Consider the following 18041-nt stretch of genomic DNA (forward strand, 5'->3'; position numbering starts at 1 on the left):
TGTTGTTGCAACATGAAGTAAAACTTAATCATTTGCCATCTATACAAAGCTGTTAATTTATATTAGCCACCTGAATCGGAAACAACAACACAACAATTGCAGCGCTAAAATGCATTTTCATTTCAAAAACTTGCCATGCTTCAGCCATGAGCATAAGTGGCATGCAGACAAAAGCCAGCGCTTTGGCGTGTGTTCACCGTTTCTTCTAGTTTTTTATAAAAATTTTTGAAGGTGATACGTTCACCAACGGCACACTCAGGAAGGTAGTCATGCTGCTGGTGGCTTTTGGTGTATTAAAAAGGAAATATATGTATATAACATATATATATATATATATGTACAAAAAATATATAACAAATATATAAAAAATATAAATAAATGCCGCATTTTTGTTACTGTCAATTGTTTGCATTACTTTTATTGTTATTTTTGTTACAAAAGGCAAGCACAATTGTTGTATTATATTACATTTGTTATGTACATAAGCCATACATACTTATATACATACATATACAATGAGCTGGTGTGCTTGTCTGGCATTAAGGAGTGCGCCCGCTTTTGTTTAACATGCGCTTTGTTGCAACAATAGCAACAACAGCAACTGTAAGTAAGCAAATAAAATGCATTATAACTGATCGTTCACCATTTATAACACATATTTAATGCATATGCATATATGTATGTATATATGTATCTACATAAATGTGCATATGTTTGTACCAACAATGTCGAAAACCAGTTCTGACTGTGTTTGTTGTTGTAGCTGCTGCTGAAGTATTGTAATTGTAGCTGTCGGAGTTTCACTTTTTGGTGCAACTGTGGTGGCGTTATTAAGTGTGATACATTTACAAATAATTATTACCACATGCATATAGTCTAAAATTACCGTTAGTCAGGAAGCTAAGCTTTTAGAAGTTATAACTTTACAAAACATTTTTGAACACAAGCAATTGCGAACAGTAAATTACTCGCTCTCGAATGAACAAAATAACATAGATATTAATACCTTGTGACAAAGAGTTCTAGACTCGGTCTATCCTTAAGTTACTAGTCTTTGTTTTCTACATAAAAACTTGTTGCTTGTTAGATTATCACTGAAAATCACTGAAAATATCTCTTGGGTTATAATATTACATGAATTTCATGGGTTCAAAAAATCGATTTTTTTGTTTTTTTTGGCTTATTAATTTCTTCATAATCTGAAGAATATTATCCTAAATTTTCAAGTCGATCCGAATAATAGTTTCGGAGATACAACCTTTGGAAGGTGTGCGCTCCAAACCAGGTATTATTGTTACCCAAAACTTTAATTTGACCGAAATTTTTATTTTTTTTTTGGAAAAATATCTACCAAAATTCCAATTTTTTTTTCTTCGTTCAAGCACGAGTTTATGGTCTTACCAAAAACACTATTCATTTTTTTTTTTTCATTTTGGATGATCCTGTCAGGAGTTATGCTGACAACGCGGACGCATCTGTTTTCCGAGGTGTCACCGGAAATGACAGCACAATGGTGGAGTTTTAATATTTTTTTTTTAAATTTCAGAAAATATTCTTTAAATATGTATCTTTATGACAAAAAAAAGTTTGAATTAAATAAATAATTTTTTACATATAAAAAAAATATTGAAAATAAGCCTTTTTTACCCGGCAAAACCCATGTAACCTCTTAACACAAAAAAATATTAAATGAGTGATCATCTTGCTTGCATATAAATGTAGGTCTCTCTAGAGAAATCGATGTTTCGATGTTCGATTAAGGTAGCACATTAGACCGACTTATTTATTTAATGAACATTTAATTGCGCGCAGGAAGTATAATGATAAGAATTATTTGTAATTGCAACCTATCTAAAAATAGTGTTGTTCCAACCGCACGCTACTATGTCTGTATTAACAGGGTAACCCCCAAAAATTTATCACTTTTTTATATAAAAATTAACTCTTATCAAAGTGCTAAATATAATTTGTTCATTAGAAATAAAAGAAACTAAATTTATGAACAATAGATCAACAGGCATTTATAAACCACGCACTATGTCCTACGTATGTTCATATAGCTAATGGTCCAAATGTTACTAGTTGATAACTAGTTGGAGTTTTTTATTTATTTATTGAAACATTTATAATTAAAAAAGAAACAAACCAATAATAACAACAACAAAACTGAAAACAGAAAAAAAAATCCCTTTTATGTTTTCACGAATTTGTTTACCCACAATCTAACCTAATTTTTTGTTGTTGTAATACAAACAAAAATAAAATTGTCTGAAATAAAAGATATTTATAGCCGTAAGTTTTCAAATATGTTAATACTTCAACTCACTTTTCAACTCAGTTGGTACTAGTTACCAACAGACTAGTACGTAACTAGTGTGTTATTGCAATTATAATATATATTTTACGGTTATATTCTGACAACAGCGCATTTATTACACTTTTATACTTAAATATGCATACAGACGGAAAACGAAATGCAATTGCGTAAATACCGCAGTGAAAGCGCCTTTGTCGCCGACTTTTTAACACTTGCAAATTAATCAATACTCATAGCGTAATGCAGATTGATAAGCAACACAAGCATTACGTATATTTAAGTGAAAATTAACGTTTATCGAGCGAAATAAGTAAGTTTAAGCAACAACAGCTTTTACTCACTCTCACCTGCATTATTGATTTGATGATTCAAAGAGCTTACAGAAAGAAAGAAGAAATTATAAAAAAAATGAAAAGAAAGTGTTTATTGGGAAACATGATGACGCGTTATATATACACATATTTTCGAAATTTTTCAGCTGAAAACAGCGGTCAGTTAATATTTGCGTTTCCGTATAACGGTGCTTTTTGAGTAATTCCTGAATGTTGAAACAAAGGAATGCATTTTTTGATTGATGGTGAAATTGTGTTCTTTTTTGCTTTTTTTTCAATACAAAAAAATTAATTGAAGAAATAAAAAAAAATTATTTATTTATTAAAAAAAAATGTCCGCCATTGCAACCTTGCATTTGCATTCTATGCATCTACCTTTAGCTTTTATGGCGCACAAAGAAAATGTTTTTTTTTTTGTGTTAACAAAATCCATTACGCCCCCTTCTGCACTTAACATGCATACGAAAACACACTAATTAGTTAATATTCAATTTCTCCGCACTTTGCTGCTTGTTTTCCACGCTAGAAATACATAAAAATTCAATAAGACAAATTATATAATTTTCTACGCACGTTTCTTGTTTACTATTTACTCTTTTTCCTATGCACCAGCATATCAAAATACCGCATTTGTCTTCATTTGAAATGTGTAAGCTTAATGGCTGCAGTTTTGTGGGCGACTCAGTGCATGGCCAACGGCGGCAATCTAAACGTCAAAGTTCATTTGTTGTAAAAAATACAGAAAAAATTGTTTAATTGTTATTGGTTTTGTTGTAAGGTGTGATTGATTGCTTATCGGTTTACTTGCACACTGCGCTGAGCTTTTGACTGTGTCTTTGTGTATGGCTTAAGTGGTCAAACTGAAAGCTAAGTGCATATAAAGGGTGTCAAAAGGTGGGTGAAATGCAGTTAACTATATTTTTCGTGTATAGATATGTATGTATTTATATCTATATATAAAGAGGATTTTTTATGTTCCCATTAAGTCGGAACCACCCTATTTTGTAAATATTTCTGCTTTTCGACTGCATAACTTTATCATATAATTTTTAGTAGCGTTAAACTGCAGTTAACGGGACTTAGCGTGTAATCGCCTTGTGTGGTTTCCCCGGTGCTCTAATACTTTTTACAATTTTCATGCTTATCATCATTAATATTTTAATGTGTACTTAGTGAGTCTAAATTTCCATGAAGTTGTTAACTCATTTTGCTTTAAATTAGTTTTAAGGAAAGGCAATTGAAGTATTTAAAAATAGTATAGATAGAAACAAAATATGAAATCTATATGGAACGAATTGGAATTTGGAACGGCATGAATTGAGAATGAAACAAACTTGTTAGAAAATTATGTTTATTTATAACATATACGTAATTTTTTATGTAGGAACGATGTGGGATTGAAACGGAATGCAGTGAAAATGAAACGAATTTCTAATAAAAATGTAAAAATTTTGCTAAATTTACTACATTATTCTAAATGGAGAAATTGAGCATAAAATTCAAGGAAACGATATGAAAATGGAATGGAACGAAGTGAGAATGAAACTTGAATTCATTATTTTTGTAGTTGTGACATTTACGTAATTTGTGAAAATGAAACAAATTTCTTAAAAAAAAGTAATATTATTTGCTAAATTTATTTTATTGTTCTAAATGGCGAATTGATCATAAAATTCACGTGAACATGTATGTAATCATAAATTAATAGTATTTATCAACTATTTTACTGATTTCATTATTATAAATTTGCCGAATTGAGTATAAAGTTCAGGGGAACGATATGGAAATGAAACGGAACGAAATGGAAATGAAACATTTGTTTATAAAAATTTGTATGTAATCATAAATTCATTATATTCAGCAACTATTTTACTGATTTTCTTATTCTAAATGGCGGAATTGAGTATTCACTTCGAGGGAACGATATGGAAATGAAACGGGACGTATTGGAAATGAAATTTTTGTTTTATAAAATGTGTATTTAATTATAAATTCACATATTTTAAAATCTGTTTGTACTACTGTATGGTTGCCTTATGCAAAAGAAAAAAATTTGAATTTCTTCTGAAATTTTCTACAGAGAGTCAACATTGTGAAAGAATGTGTGTAATTAAGGAAAAAGTACTTTTTCTTATATATAAACCGCAAATAAATATAATTTATATACATACATATCTTCATTAAGCGAAAAACCAATGAATAACGCAACCACCGCAAGTCGAATAAGCTATAAACGCATAACTGTGCGATTACTAAACGCTGACCGTTCAACACAGCGGCCGACGCTTATCTTTTCAGCGTAATTCTTTGTTAATATGTTGTTTTATGGCTGCACATTAAAGCAACAGCTGAAAATAATCGAAATAACTAAGAAGCGATGATAAAACCGCAGAGTTGGCTAACTTTCTGCGGACGAACGCAACTGTAATAATTTCGCCCACACACACATACAAACGCACACATTTAAGCACTTGTTTAGAATGTTAGCACGCACTTAAGTGCACAACACCACCCACCGCGTTCCCGCGGCACAAGTGGTGTACTTGTTGTTTTTGCCTACGCTATGAGACGAAAAAAGAAGCAGAAGCGCTCGCAATGTGATCGCTGCATAGTTAGCTAGATCATTGCCGCAACAGTGGAGTTCAAAGTGCCCATAAATGAATTGACCGTTGTGTTTTATGTTGGACATTCTGCGAGTAGAGTTAAATGTATGCTTGTGTGTGTGTGACTGTGTGTGCAGGAAGCAATAAAGTTGGTCAGCTGAAAATAGCTGGAGAGTATCATAGCTTAGTGGGTTTTTGAATAAAGAGAAATGGAGATGGAAAATAGAAAGAAAAAACGCTGAAATGTAACGGTACTAAGCGCTGGTGGTGCTGGGCATAGAATTTTGATTGAGTTTGGTTAGTTGGAGAGATTAGAAAAGAAGTTGTTGAAAAAAGAATAAAAATTATAATTAATAAAGAAATATCAAGCGAAGTCTTAAAATGTTATAAATTATTTACAGCAACAATTGCAACCACTCAGCAACAAACAACGTTTAATTCCAGTTACTCATAGACACATACAAACACACACCCACACACTTGCACACCACTCGCCATACCAAAGTCCACTTGCTGCCAGCTTTTAACGGCCGTCGCGCATGCCAAGTACCGGTCTGTGCGAGACACATCGTTAAGAATGCAAAAGCGAGCAAAAACAAAAACAAAACAGAAATATTATGAGCAAAATTGACGCGTTAATCTCTCAGCTGTGACTGGACTAATGTCTTAGTTTTTAATGCAACAACAAAAACAGCAAAACAAATGCTACAAGCAGACGTGAGTATTGCAATGCAACTGGAATATGCACATGACAGCAACAAAGTAATAATAAAGCAATGCGGAGACAGAAGTACTTAGCAATGGCAAATGCGAAACTAAAATAGCTACTTTTTGCTGCATTTCTTCCACCTCAAGACGCGTCTACAAACAATGCAGCGGCCGAAGGTTTGCTTTGTAGACATTCAGCATAAATTCACACATTTGCAATTTTCTCTTTTTTGGTTCGGCCACCCAAAGCGTTTTATTGTCAAGTAGTTAATATTTTTACGCTTGTTCGCGAAATTACTGCGGCTCTTAGATATTTGCTGCGAGTTTGTTGTAGTTTGCTTTCAGCTGCATAAACTTAGTATGTACTTAAGTTCTTTTTGTTGTAGCTTCAGTGCAATAAGTAGCAGTTCGAAATTATAAAATGAAACACAAAATAAAATTTTCTCAATTTTTCAAAAAATATTCTGCAACGGAACGAATGGAATCGGAACACAACGTTTTGAAAGTTTAATAGAACACAAATTATAGTTAATAAAGTAATGTTATTCAAATGGTATGCAAATTTTTTATAGCGGAACGATTGGAATCGGAACAAATCGTATTGAAGTTGTAATGAAACCAAATTATTGTTATGAAAATAATATGAATCAAATGGTATAGCAAAATGTTTAAAGCGGAACGATTAGAATCGGAACAAAGCGTGTTGAAAGTGTAATAGAACGCAGGTTATTTTCATTGAAGTAAGGCAAAAAAATTAGATTTATATAATTAATTAGTCGCATTGAGTGCTTAAAAGGGACTGGAACAGAACAAAATCGAAACACAAAAACATTAGGCAGACGTAATTTATTATTTATGGAACGAATTATGTGTCTTATATGTTTAAATGTCGGAATTGATCAAACATGTATATGGAATGAAATGAGAATGGAACGGAACATATGAGAATGGAATTTTTCAGACTAAAAATTAAACAGAAAATAGAAAACAATTGAATTTATTGAAAAATACAACAGAAACAAAATGAGAATGAAACGGAATGATATGAGAAGGGAACACTTTTTTATAAAAAATTACATTAACAAAACTTTTTGAATCCAGTAATGAATGTGGAAGTTTGAACTAAGTAAATATAAGATTGCACTTCTGATTGATCAAAATAGGATCAAAATACTCATATTCACATTAAGTACATAAGTATTAGAAACACACCCAAACGCTTAATACGCAGTTCTTCATACGCACAGGGGTCTCTTAGCAGGCATATATAGTAAAATGTCAGCAATAACAAGCACGTGAATGAACTTTCAACGGCACATTTGTTAAAGAAAAGCTTTGCATATAAACACAAGGCTTGAGTAAAAAAGAAAAAAATTGTCACACAAATAAATTTCCAGCATTAACAAAAATAGAAACAAAGCATGCAAACGCTTTAAAAGCTGCTTCTGACCATTTTTGTATGTGCGTACGTAAAGACGCAATGACAATGATACGCGCTACTGTTTGTTTTTGTTTGTTGTAGTGTTGTTTTTGCCTTCAGTATTGTCCAACTACTTATGCATGCGACTGCTGTTGGCAATTATTTTAATATATGCTGCCCATATATTAGCATATATTTGATTATCAGCTCTTTCACATGCACACGCGCAATACAATCACACACTGATAGCTTCAGGGAGTAAGCAAAAACAAAAAAAAAACAACAAAATAATAATAATAATGAAATACAATACAAAAAATATTATTTTTCATTTATTTTATATGGAAATGCAATGCTTTCATTGATGTAGTAAATTATCTTTCAGCTAAGTTTATATATTTTGCCTAGTCTATCTCTCTATCTCCACAGAATGAAGTTAGCAATTTGGTGATGCCGCACTACCAATAATAAGACTTGTGACAATTTAAGTCATTTTACATATAAACATATCTTACTTAAATAGTTCTTTTATACAATTCTCTCGCCTCTAAAAATGGGTTCTTCATGATGGAGCTTTTGTAAAGCTGCATTACTTTATATTCATCACCAGCAATGTCCGCTGTCAATCAAAAGTCTCTGTGTTGCAGACGGGGTTTAAAAGACATAACTTAATTTATGTAAATTTAAATGTTCGTAGACATGTAACTGATTTATATAATATTTATACAGTTATACAGAGACGTGTGTGAAGAAGTAGGCGTGCTGAATCAATAAGTGTAAAGGAAATGGATTTTAATAGAGAAGAAATACTTAAAAATTTGTTTAGTTTATATGTATGAAGCAATGTAAATTAAGAGGAACGAAATGAGAAAGGAAACGAATAACTGAAAAACTGAAAAAAGTGTTTCGATTGGAAAGAAGAAGCATGATGAAAATGTTAAAAGTGAGTAAAATAAAATTATGAATTGATTAAGAAAAATTAAGAATTGAAACACAATAGAAATGGAACATAAATAATTAATAATGGATTAAAAAGATAGTCTGGAATAAAATTTTTAATATGAAACTTTATGGTATTGAAACAGATTGGGAATGAAATATAATGGGAATGGAACATGTAGATTTAATAATTGATATAAGATAGCTGGAAATTAAAATGAAGGTTTATACAGCAATTTTAATATGAAACATTATAGTATTGAAACAATATGGAAATGGTATATTGATAGTAAATATATTGATAGTAATTGATACTAGGCTGACTGAAATAAGGATTTAGCAAGCTAACTGAATATGGAACATTATAGTATTGAAACAATATGGAAATGGTATATTGATAGTAAATATATTGATAGTAATTGATACTAGGCTGACTGAAATAAGGATTTAGCAAGTTAACTGAATATGGAACATTATGGTATTGAAACATAATTAAATTGGAACAGTATGGAATTGGAACATATACAATTAATAATTGAAATTAGACAGATTGAATGAAACAGTATGGAAATGAAACGTGTATTGGAAGTAATTAATGTTAGGCTGAGTAAAATAAAGATTTAGCAAGCAAATTGAATATGGAATATTGTGGAATTGAAACATAATGAAAATGAAACAACATGAAAATGGAACATATATTGAAAATAATTAAAATTAGACAGAGTTACATTTAAATAAAGATTTAGAAACTGAGATATAAAAAATTCAATAAGCATATCTGGGAGAAGCAATCAGGAACGTTTTGAAAAACAAATAAAACATATGTATTTTGTATAATATTGTCAACATTTAACGTAGGTTCTCAAGCAAATTATTAATTTTGCTTACAATTATTCACAGTCACAAATACCAGACTGCGACTTATTCACACCCTTGAACTTTTTTCCCACCCAACAGCAAATATGTTTTACTCACACCTCCACAAAATCATTCGATACTATTTGTAATTATGTAATTAACAAGAATAAATTACAATGGCACTTACAGCATTTAAATACAATATTACAATGCTTATGAATATAACTTGAATAAACACAGGTGCAAATTGGAATATGGATATCTATTGAGAATAAATAAATATCCCAAGAAGAAATTCAAGAGAAAGTGAAAAGTTCGTTAGAATACTTACAGCGATCGGAAAACTCAGATTTGAGACTAGAATTGGCTCTTGTAATGATGTATTAGCTTCAAAGTACAGTCTTCTAACAAAAGGCGAAGGATTTTTAAAACAAAATGTTAAAATATTTAAGTTTTTAGAATAAACTAAACTGTCACTCCGATTAGAGACACCCTATAATTGCAAAAGTATTCGTCCCAAGATATTTTTTGTAGGTCATAGTTTAGTTTGTAACCAAATAGATGTTGGGAATATTTTCAAGACCACTTTGTTCCTACTGGGTCACCAACAAATGCAAATTCTTAAGCAACAATTTCGCACATATGAAGCCATAAATTAACAACAGCAACAATGGGTAGCTAAATGTGACTGATAATGGCGAGTATTTACATAAATTGCAAAGTGTCAAGGCGGTTACAGCAGCGCCGATGCCGGTGCAGCCCACTGTTATGACATAAAAATAAAAAAAAAAATAATAATTGAAAAAAGTGTAAAGCAAAAGCCAAAGGTGGCAAGCAAATTAGCACAATTGTTGTTAAGAGTTATTGGCAATTTTCAAAGAATTGCGTCACAGTAAAAAACAGAGAAGTTTGCAAAACAGACTCAAAGCTGTCGAAGTGTTGCGTGTTGTTCAATTCCAAATGCTTGAGAACTGTTTATAATATTTGAAGTTTTGATATATAAATGTTGCTTTGAGAATCTATAATCATAGTATTAGCCAACTGTAAGCTAGAAATTTAGTTATAGAACTGGTTAAAAACTAGTTATTATTATTTTATATGTTGGTTAGAAAATGTTTAGAAACTAGTTAGTCATTACCAAGAAACTAGTAGTAGTCTGGTCGAAAACTAGTTCAAAAGTTGTATTGCTGAATTAAAATTTTATTTTAAACTAGTTCACGTCGCTAACACACCAAAAAAAACATATGTTTTAAATTTATTTTCAATTCGATTAGTATTTACTAGAACGGAAGCACATACTGACTAATGGAGACTGCCAAAGTAGGGCACGTCGTTAAAATAAAATTTATACAAATATGCATAGATTTGTCTAATTAGCATAGCAAGTTAGTAAAGTGTGAAAAATATATTGTCTAATATGAGTAGCGAGCAAAAGAAAAAAATTCAGTTGTGACGTTAGCAAGCGAAAAATTGCAAATAATAATCACAATATTGACTGACATATTGACGGCCAAACAGGTTATCGTTTGCTCGCGTTTTTTCTTCCCGTCGGCAAGCAGCTTTTTGTCTAGTGTTTGTTTGTTATTGTTGTTGCTTCTAGTTTTTGCTGTACGGCTAATCATCTGACTGTCAGCTGTTCGTCGGCGTAAATGAGTTGTTTAAAAAGCAATTGTTGCTAATTTTAATGATTGCCACACACACACACACACACTAACTGACATGGCTAGATTTCTCAACAGCAGCACTGACTCAAATGCTTACAAACATCAAGTTTTTATTGTATTTATTTTAATGCTTTTCTAAGTCTAAGCCCGACGCTGGCACATTTTTTCTGCTTTATTGAGCAGCAGCGACGTCGGCAGCAGTGACTTAATGTCTGTTATGTAAGCGAGAATTAGCAATAGTTGGCTTTTTATTTTGCGGCGTTCAAGGCAGCTGCTGGCGGCTGCAATGACTAACCGTCTTGGCGGCTGCGGTGGCTGCAGACACTTGTGTGTGGGTCGACGTGCCGAAAAGGCGGCCACAAATGGCTGCTGTGCCGTGGTTGGCTGGTGGATATTAAATGTTGACGTGCTAAAACGAGTGGCAATGCAGAGCTGCAGGTTTGCACATAAAAGTCGGGTGTTTAATGGAGCTGTGATATTTTAGTATTTGACTGCTCCAGTTAGACATTTTATGAAGTGTTTTAAATATTTATTATATATTTATAAATTGCTAGCTGGAAATAATCTAATCTAATATATTACCCTCCGACCTTATTCATAGAAGTCAGTTCTATCTTCAAATAAAAAAATCAAAACTTTTTTAATTAAAAAAAGTTCTGCGTTAAAAAATTTGCAAACAAGACTCTCGAAGTAATGATTAATTTCGCAAATTTATCCGCAAACACTGCAAAATCGATTGCCAATCGAGAAACTGAAGATATAAAGCAAAAGAAAAATAAATAAATAAAGTCGATCTATAGAAGCATATATAAACACCGACATATTTGTGTTTCTAAGCTTAAACCTACTACATAAACTCCAACAAAAGCACCAACTTAACAACAACAATTGCAACACCACTTTACTTCCCTGTAACTAACAGCGCTGCTGAACCATGCTGTGGCAACTACATACATGGAAAAATAGAAAAAATAAATAAAAAACTAACCACCCAACTAACTAATCAAGCATACAACAAAAACAGCAGCAACAACAACAACAATCATACCACCACTATCATTATTCCAACACATCATTAATCAAAATCAATGGCAGTAAGAATGATTTGGCTTTAGTGTTTTTATGGTGCCAGCAACTAGGCGAGTTGTTGTTGTTGTTATTTGTGGGTTACTGTTGTACCGAAACTGGTCAGCTTAAAGCTAAGTGCACGATGCTTTGTGTGTCTGTGTACGCGTGCTTTGCGGATAAATCAGCATTACGCATTGTATTGCTTGGCGGCTGGCTAATGGTCACTCTGTGCGCTGAGCATGCGCTTTGCTCTAAGCGTTTTCTTCTCCATTAGGTAATTTGAGTGCTCTAACCATTCAGTGCAGGCAGGAAGTGGAAGTGTGTAAATATGAAAATAATAAAAAATTGCTGAAAATACTCCGTGCGGAAATAGGAAAAAAAAAACAAAAAATTTTGTTTTAAGTTAAATTAATGATTTTTAAAGTTTTCGATGACCGCTTTTGTTTATATATATAATAGATTCTTTTTGTTCTATGTTACTTCATAAATCGTTGGTTTTTCTGAAATTTGGTAAATTAAGAAGTATAAATTTATATAATTCAGTAATAAGTACCAATGTCCGTCGAAGAACCTTTTTCACTTCCTCCTCCACTGTCCAGCTTTTGCCAGACTGAGTTTAAAACAACTTGGAAGGCCCACCTTCGGCGAACCTAGCGAATAGGTGAGATTCGACATTAGCCGACTAAAGAAATTCGTAACAGATTCCAAGCTTTTTGCTGAATCTTAAGGGTCTTTGATCCATTAGGATCCTACAACTTAACCTCACTTTTGGTATATTGGGAGAATCTACCATTTCAGAGACAGAATTAAATCAGTTCGATGAGAAAATTACAACAATAATTCCATCTACGATTTGATCTCGATTGCTTGATGCCAAGTTTCAAAGAAACGGAAGTAAAGCCATTTCTTATATATATATGCTTATGCTTATATATATATGCTCCGACGAGAAAGTCTAAAACAATAAATTAAAGCCCGTATACAAATTTTACAGTATCTGACCTGTACTTTCTAAAAATTTATGCTAAGAAGATTTATGTTTGGAAACACACTAAAGTTTGGCGCCAATTGGTAACACCAAGTGAAGCCAGGTCCTTCTCTACCTGGTCCTTCCATCGGAATGGAGGTCTCCCTCTTCCTCGGCTTCCTCCGGCGGGTACTGTATCGACCACTTTCAGAGCTGGAGTGTTTTCGTTCCTTCCGACAACATGACCTAGCCAGCGTAGCCGTTGTGTTTTTATTCGCTGAACTATGTCAATGTCGTCGTATAAATCGTACAGCTCATCGTTCCATCGTCTGCGGTATTTGCCGTTGCCAATGATTAGAGGACCATAAATCTTGCGCAAAACCTTTCTCTCGAAAACCCCAAGAGTCGTCTCATCGGATGTGGAGATGTTGACATCGTCCACGCTTCAGCGCCATACATCAGAACGGGAATAATGAGCGACTTATAGAGTGTGATGGTGGTTCGTCGAGAGAAGACTTTACTTTTCAATTGCCTACTCAGTTCAAAGTAGCACCTGTTGGCAATAGTGATTCTGCGTTGGATTTCGAGGCTGATATTGTTGGTGTTGTTAATGCTGGTTCCCAGATAAACGAAATTACTTACAACTTCAAAGTTATGACTGTCAACAATGACGTGGGAGCCAAGACGCGAGTGCGCTGAATGTTTGTTTGATGACAGGAGATATTTCGTCTTGCCCTCATTCACCACCAAACCCACACGCAAATAATTCAGAAAATATATTTTCTTTATTTAAAAGGCTTCTGAGCACACCTGCGTTATAAACTTTATAACTAATAAGTCATAAGTACGTGTCATCAAATCTAGATTGACTCCATAGAATTACTACGACGCTTCCACGCGAACTTGAAACGCAATTACTTATAACAAAAATAAAAACCTTAGATAAGTTTTTGAAGGAAATGAAAAGTAAATAAAATCACGTTAGCTTCCAAGATATCGAGCATTACTCAAAATGAAATATAATATAAGCGAGAAAATTGTGCAATTATCGGCTGAGGTTCTGCACAAACGCCGCTATAAATAAACACAGAATTACGCATTCGAAATCGCAACCGCATTGGAAACCGATAGCGAAGCTTTTTTAAATATATTTTTTTTACTTAAATGTAGGCACACATGAGCTTCAGAACATAATACGCGCCAAAGTAATGGCAATTACCCATATCATTACATGCGCGGTGCCAGCACATTTGCTGCGCTTATATTGTTAAGACATCAATAATCCACCGACAATTTAGCGCTAAAGAGAAATCGAAACGTTGCCACAAAGCATCGGATTGCAGCAACGACGTTCACTTGCGCGTTGCAGCGCTGACGCTGAGATGGCCTTCCAGCTAATGTGGCGGCAATAAAAAAATATTAAATATTTATTAAAATCTGAAAAAAAATTAAGCAGTAATTTGAAAAATAATAACTCAGCTAATGGCGTGTTTAATCAACGCGAATTTATGCTGAATAAAAAGTAAATTAGAATTTGCTGTGAAATTGAAAAAATAAATATTTACGTAGAAGTTGAGGCCGTACTACATTGTGTGTATTGCAAGTGCGAATGTTTGCCTTACTGTTGTGCGATAAAATATTTAATTGCATAATTCTTCACAATCATAATTTTTTTCCACATACAATAAAGCGCTAATGATTCGTTAAAGATAAGCTGCCAGTGATGTAATGAGAGAAGTGCATGCGAATGCTAGAATTTTTTTAAGAAATGTGGATTTTTTAATGAAAAGTAATATAATAAATAATTAACTAAAATTTAAAAAAAAAATTAAAATTTTTTGAAAAAAATATTAAAGTTATTTTGAAAAAAAATTTTAGAAAAAATACAAAATTTATAAAAAAGGTAAAAAAATAAAAAAAATTAAAAAAAAAATAATTTGAAAAAAAAAATAAAAAAAATTATTTTGAAAAAAAAAAACTAAAAAATTAAAAAAAAATAAAAAAATAAAAAAGAAATAAAAAAATTTATTTTGTAAAAAAAAAAATTTAAAATTTATTTTGAAAAAAAAAAAATTAAAAAAAAAATATTTTTTTCTTAAATATTCAGCATAAAAATTTACCAACTCACATTTACCTAGTTTCTTAAACAAATTCGTCATTAATGCACTGACATTCGCTTGCATTTGCATTATTTCATTTAATTATAAATCTATTAACCCTTGTATGCATGATTTTTTATTCAAACAAATGTATGTAATTAATGCATGAATCAGTGAAAATGCCATTTAGTATTCAGCCACAAGCTACTACAATGCGTAGAAGTGATTAATTGTATAGGTGATTTGCTTTGAGGAGGCACATAAATTACTTAGCACTAGTATTCTTACATAGTAAGTGCATTTATAAGCATATAACGTTCTAGTGTGTCTATATGAGCATAGAAATAAACAACTTAGACTAAAAGCAAATCTTTGACTAATTATTATACAGCCCAGTCCCTCGTATATGTGTAGAAATAATAGTACAGACACCAGAAACTTAATAATGACTTACCGGCTCATTGAACGTCGCTAGTTAAGTTCATTCTCAGAATATGAAATTACAACCTGGTTGTAGTTGTAGTTGTTGCAACGAATTGTGGCTAAAAATAGAGAAGAAACATAAAATCCGTTATAAAAAGTACATATATCGATAACATTAATGTGAACAATAATTACAAAATAATAAAACTGTAAAAAATCGATTTTATAATCGATTACTAAACTAAATATATTAGAGTTTTGCATTTATTTGTTTATACGTAGTAATATCAATTTTTCTCTTAATCAATTTTATCATCGATTGCTTAAATGTAATTTTTATCGATAATTGTTATCGATTAGTCAGAAAAACTTGTAAAACGACCATATGTATGTATGTATGTATGTGATTGGCGTTTGAACCGTTTAGCAGGTTATAGCCGAATCGATGATAGCGCGCCAATCCTCTCTTTCCTTTGCAGTTCGGCTCCAGTTGGAGATCCCAAGTGTAACCAGGTCGCTCTCCACCATGTCCCTCTAACGGAGTGGAGGCCTTCCCCGTCCTCGGCTTCCTCCGGCGGGTACTGCATCGAACACTTTCAAAGCTGGAGTGTTTTCGTCCATTCGGACAATATGACCCAGCCAGCGTAGCCGCCGTCATTTTATTCGCTGAACTATGTCAATGTTGTCGTATAACTCGTACAGCTCATCGTTCTATCATCTGCGGTATTCGCCGTGCCAAGGTTCTGAGGACCATAAATCTTGCGACAAATTTTCCTTTCGAAAACTCCTAGTGTCGTCCCATCTGATGTTGACATCGTCCACACTTCTGCACAATGAAGCAGGGCGGGAATGGCAATAACAAAACAATTAATTGCTTTAAATGCGTTCAAATCGATAAATCAATTGCTATAAATAACATAATGAACTACTAATGATGAAAGAATCCAATCGATATCAATTGTAGAAATAGGAAAAACTTTAAAAATCTATTACATAGCTAATGCAGTTGGGAAGTACGAGTAAATACAGTTTAAACATAAAGTTATAAATTTTTACAGCAAATTGCATTTCCACTTGCTTATACTCAGACCATATTTGCATTTGCAAATATTAGCAGAAATATATAAATTTATGTTTATAAATGAAATCATAACCACTTCCATAAGTAGCCTTGTTTTTCTTGACTTTGCGCTCTTTGCAATTGTGGCGCAGTTTTTCCAGCTATTCTTTTTTATAATTATGCATATAGCTAATTGAAAATGATTACATGTATTTGGATCACGTGTTTTTGAAACGTGCGACCGCAGCTGCTAAATACATATTTATTTAAATAATAACTGTATTTTACAATGCTTATTATTAATGCACTTTGAACTATTTGAATTATAAACCGCATTACATCACCTGATAGCAGAGTGGCAGAAATAAAAAAAATATTGAAATAACATTAAATTATAAATTTATATATGTTTTTTTAAACAATAAGAACAGAGTTCATGGAAAATTAGTTTAATTATATTATCAAAGAGTATATTTTTCTTCATATTAAATTATATGTTTTTAGTTATTTGCATGATTTCCAGCAACTTGTTTAAATACTTGTTTAATGGTATTCTCCTTAGTATAAATATAGCTTTTCTTGCTTAAACCATTACATATGTATATGGTATTTATTTTGTGGCTTTTGGTTTCCTGTGCTATTCTTTGCTAACAGTTCAATAAACCTCTGGTTGATGGTTGCATGTGACACTCACAGACGGTGGTTGCCAGCAAGTTTGCCATTTGTTCGATTTCAGTAAGCAGATACCTTTGCACTTGTCTTTGTATAAACTTGTTGTTGTTGTTGCATTGGATTTATTTGCATTCTAAATATATACATATATATCGTTTAACATATGTAAAAGGAGTGCATTAGAAGGTGACAAAGTGCTTGACCTATGAAGATAGGGGTATGAGTTGTACACAAAAGGGTTAAAAATGGTAAGAAAATATTTAAAATTGAAATAGGGTAAGAAAATGAAGAATAAAATAGAAATTTTATACATTTTGTGTAATAAGCAATATCAAAATAATAAATTAGAAAATATATTAAGACAAAGACAAGAACTGAAAGCGGGACTTCAAAGCTAATACTGTGTTATTATACTGTAGTCTCTTGAGAAGCTAAAATTGTTGCGTATAAACCCTCCTCATACATGTCCTCTTATATGATTCACCCCATCGATAAACTATTAATTTGAAAGTGACATATCTTCCTGGTTTCCATCACATATTTGTTACCTGTTCCTTTAAGCCCCATATTACCACTTAAGGGTTAATAGTTTCAGAGCAAGTAGTCTCATTTAACAGGAAAAGCTTTTACCAGCTCGAAATCCTTGTAAGCGTGAGGCAAACGCACAAATATATGCTTACAAAAGCCGATTATGTCAATAGAACAGAGAATTCGTGACTAAAACGAAGTGACAAAGCAACAAGAGACTGAGAAAGTCATCGACAGCACATAGTAACAGCAAAGTGGTAAAGGACAGAGGAAGAGTGCCTTAGATACAGTGCCTTAGAAATACTATTACGGATGTAATTGAGTATATTTATCAAATAATTGATTTTTAACATAACGTAGACTGTGGTTATTGTTATTTTTAG

General features: G+C 32.3%; 1 protein-coding gene and 1 long non-coding RNA gene across 4 annotated transcripts in view; one reads left to right on the forward strand and one right to left on the reverse strand.

Annotated features, from left to right (window-relative positions):
- Window positions 1-18041, forward strand: part of Dyrk4_0 (dual specificity tyrosine-phosphorylation-regulated kinase 2) — a 127090-nt gene that overhangs the window by 23495 nt on the left and 85554 nt on the right. The window lies entirely within an intron of this gene.
- LOC128920539 (uncharacterized) lies at window positions 2976-3761 on the reverse strand. Its single transcript, XR_008470623.1, has 2 exons — window positions 3236-3761; window positions 2976-3171 (listed from the first exon to the last, which is right to left on the reverse strand). It is a non-coding gene; the product is annotated as an uncharacterized LOC128920539 (long non-coding RNA).

The sequence above is a fragment of the Zeugodacus cucurbitae genome, chromosome 3 (genome assembly GCF_028554725.1).
Source record: "Zeugodacus cucurbitae isolate PBARC_wt_2022May chromosome 3, idZeuCucr1.2, whole genome shotgun sequence".
NCBI lineage: Eukaryota > Metazoa > Arthropoda > Insecta > Diptera > Tephritidae > Zeugodacus > Zeugodacus cucurbitae.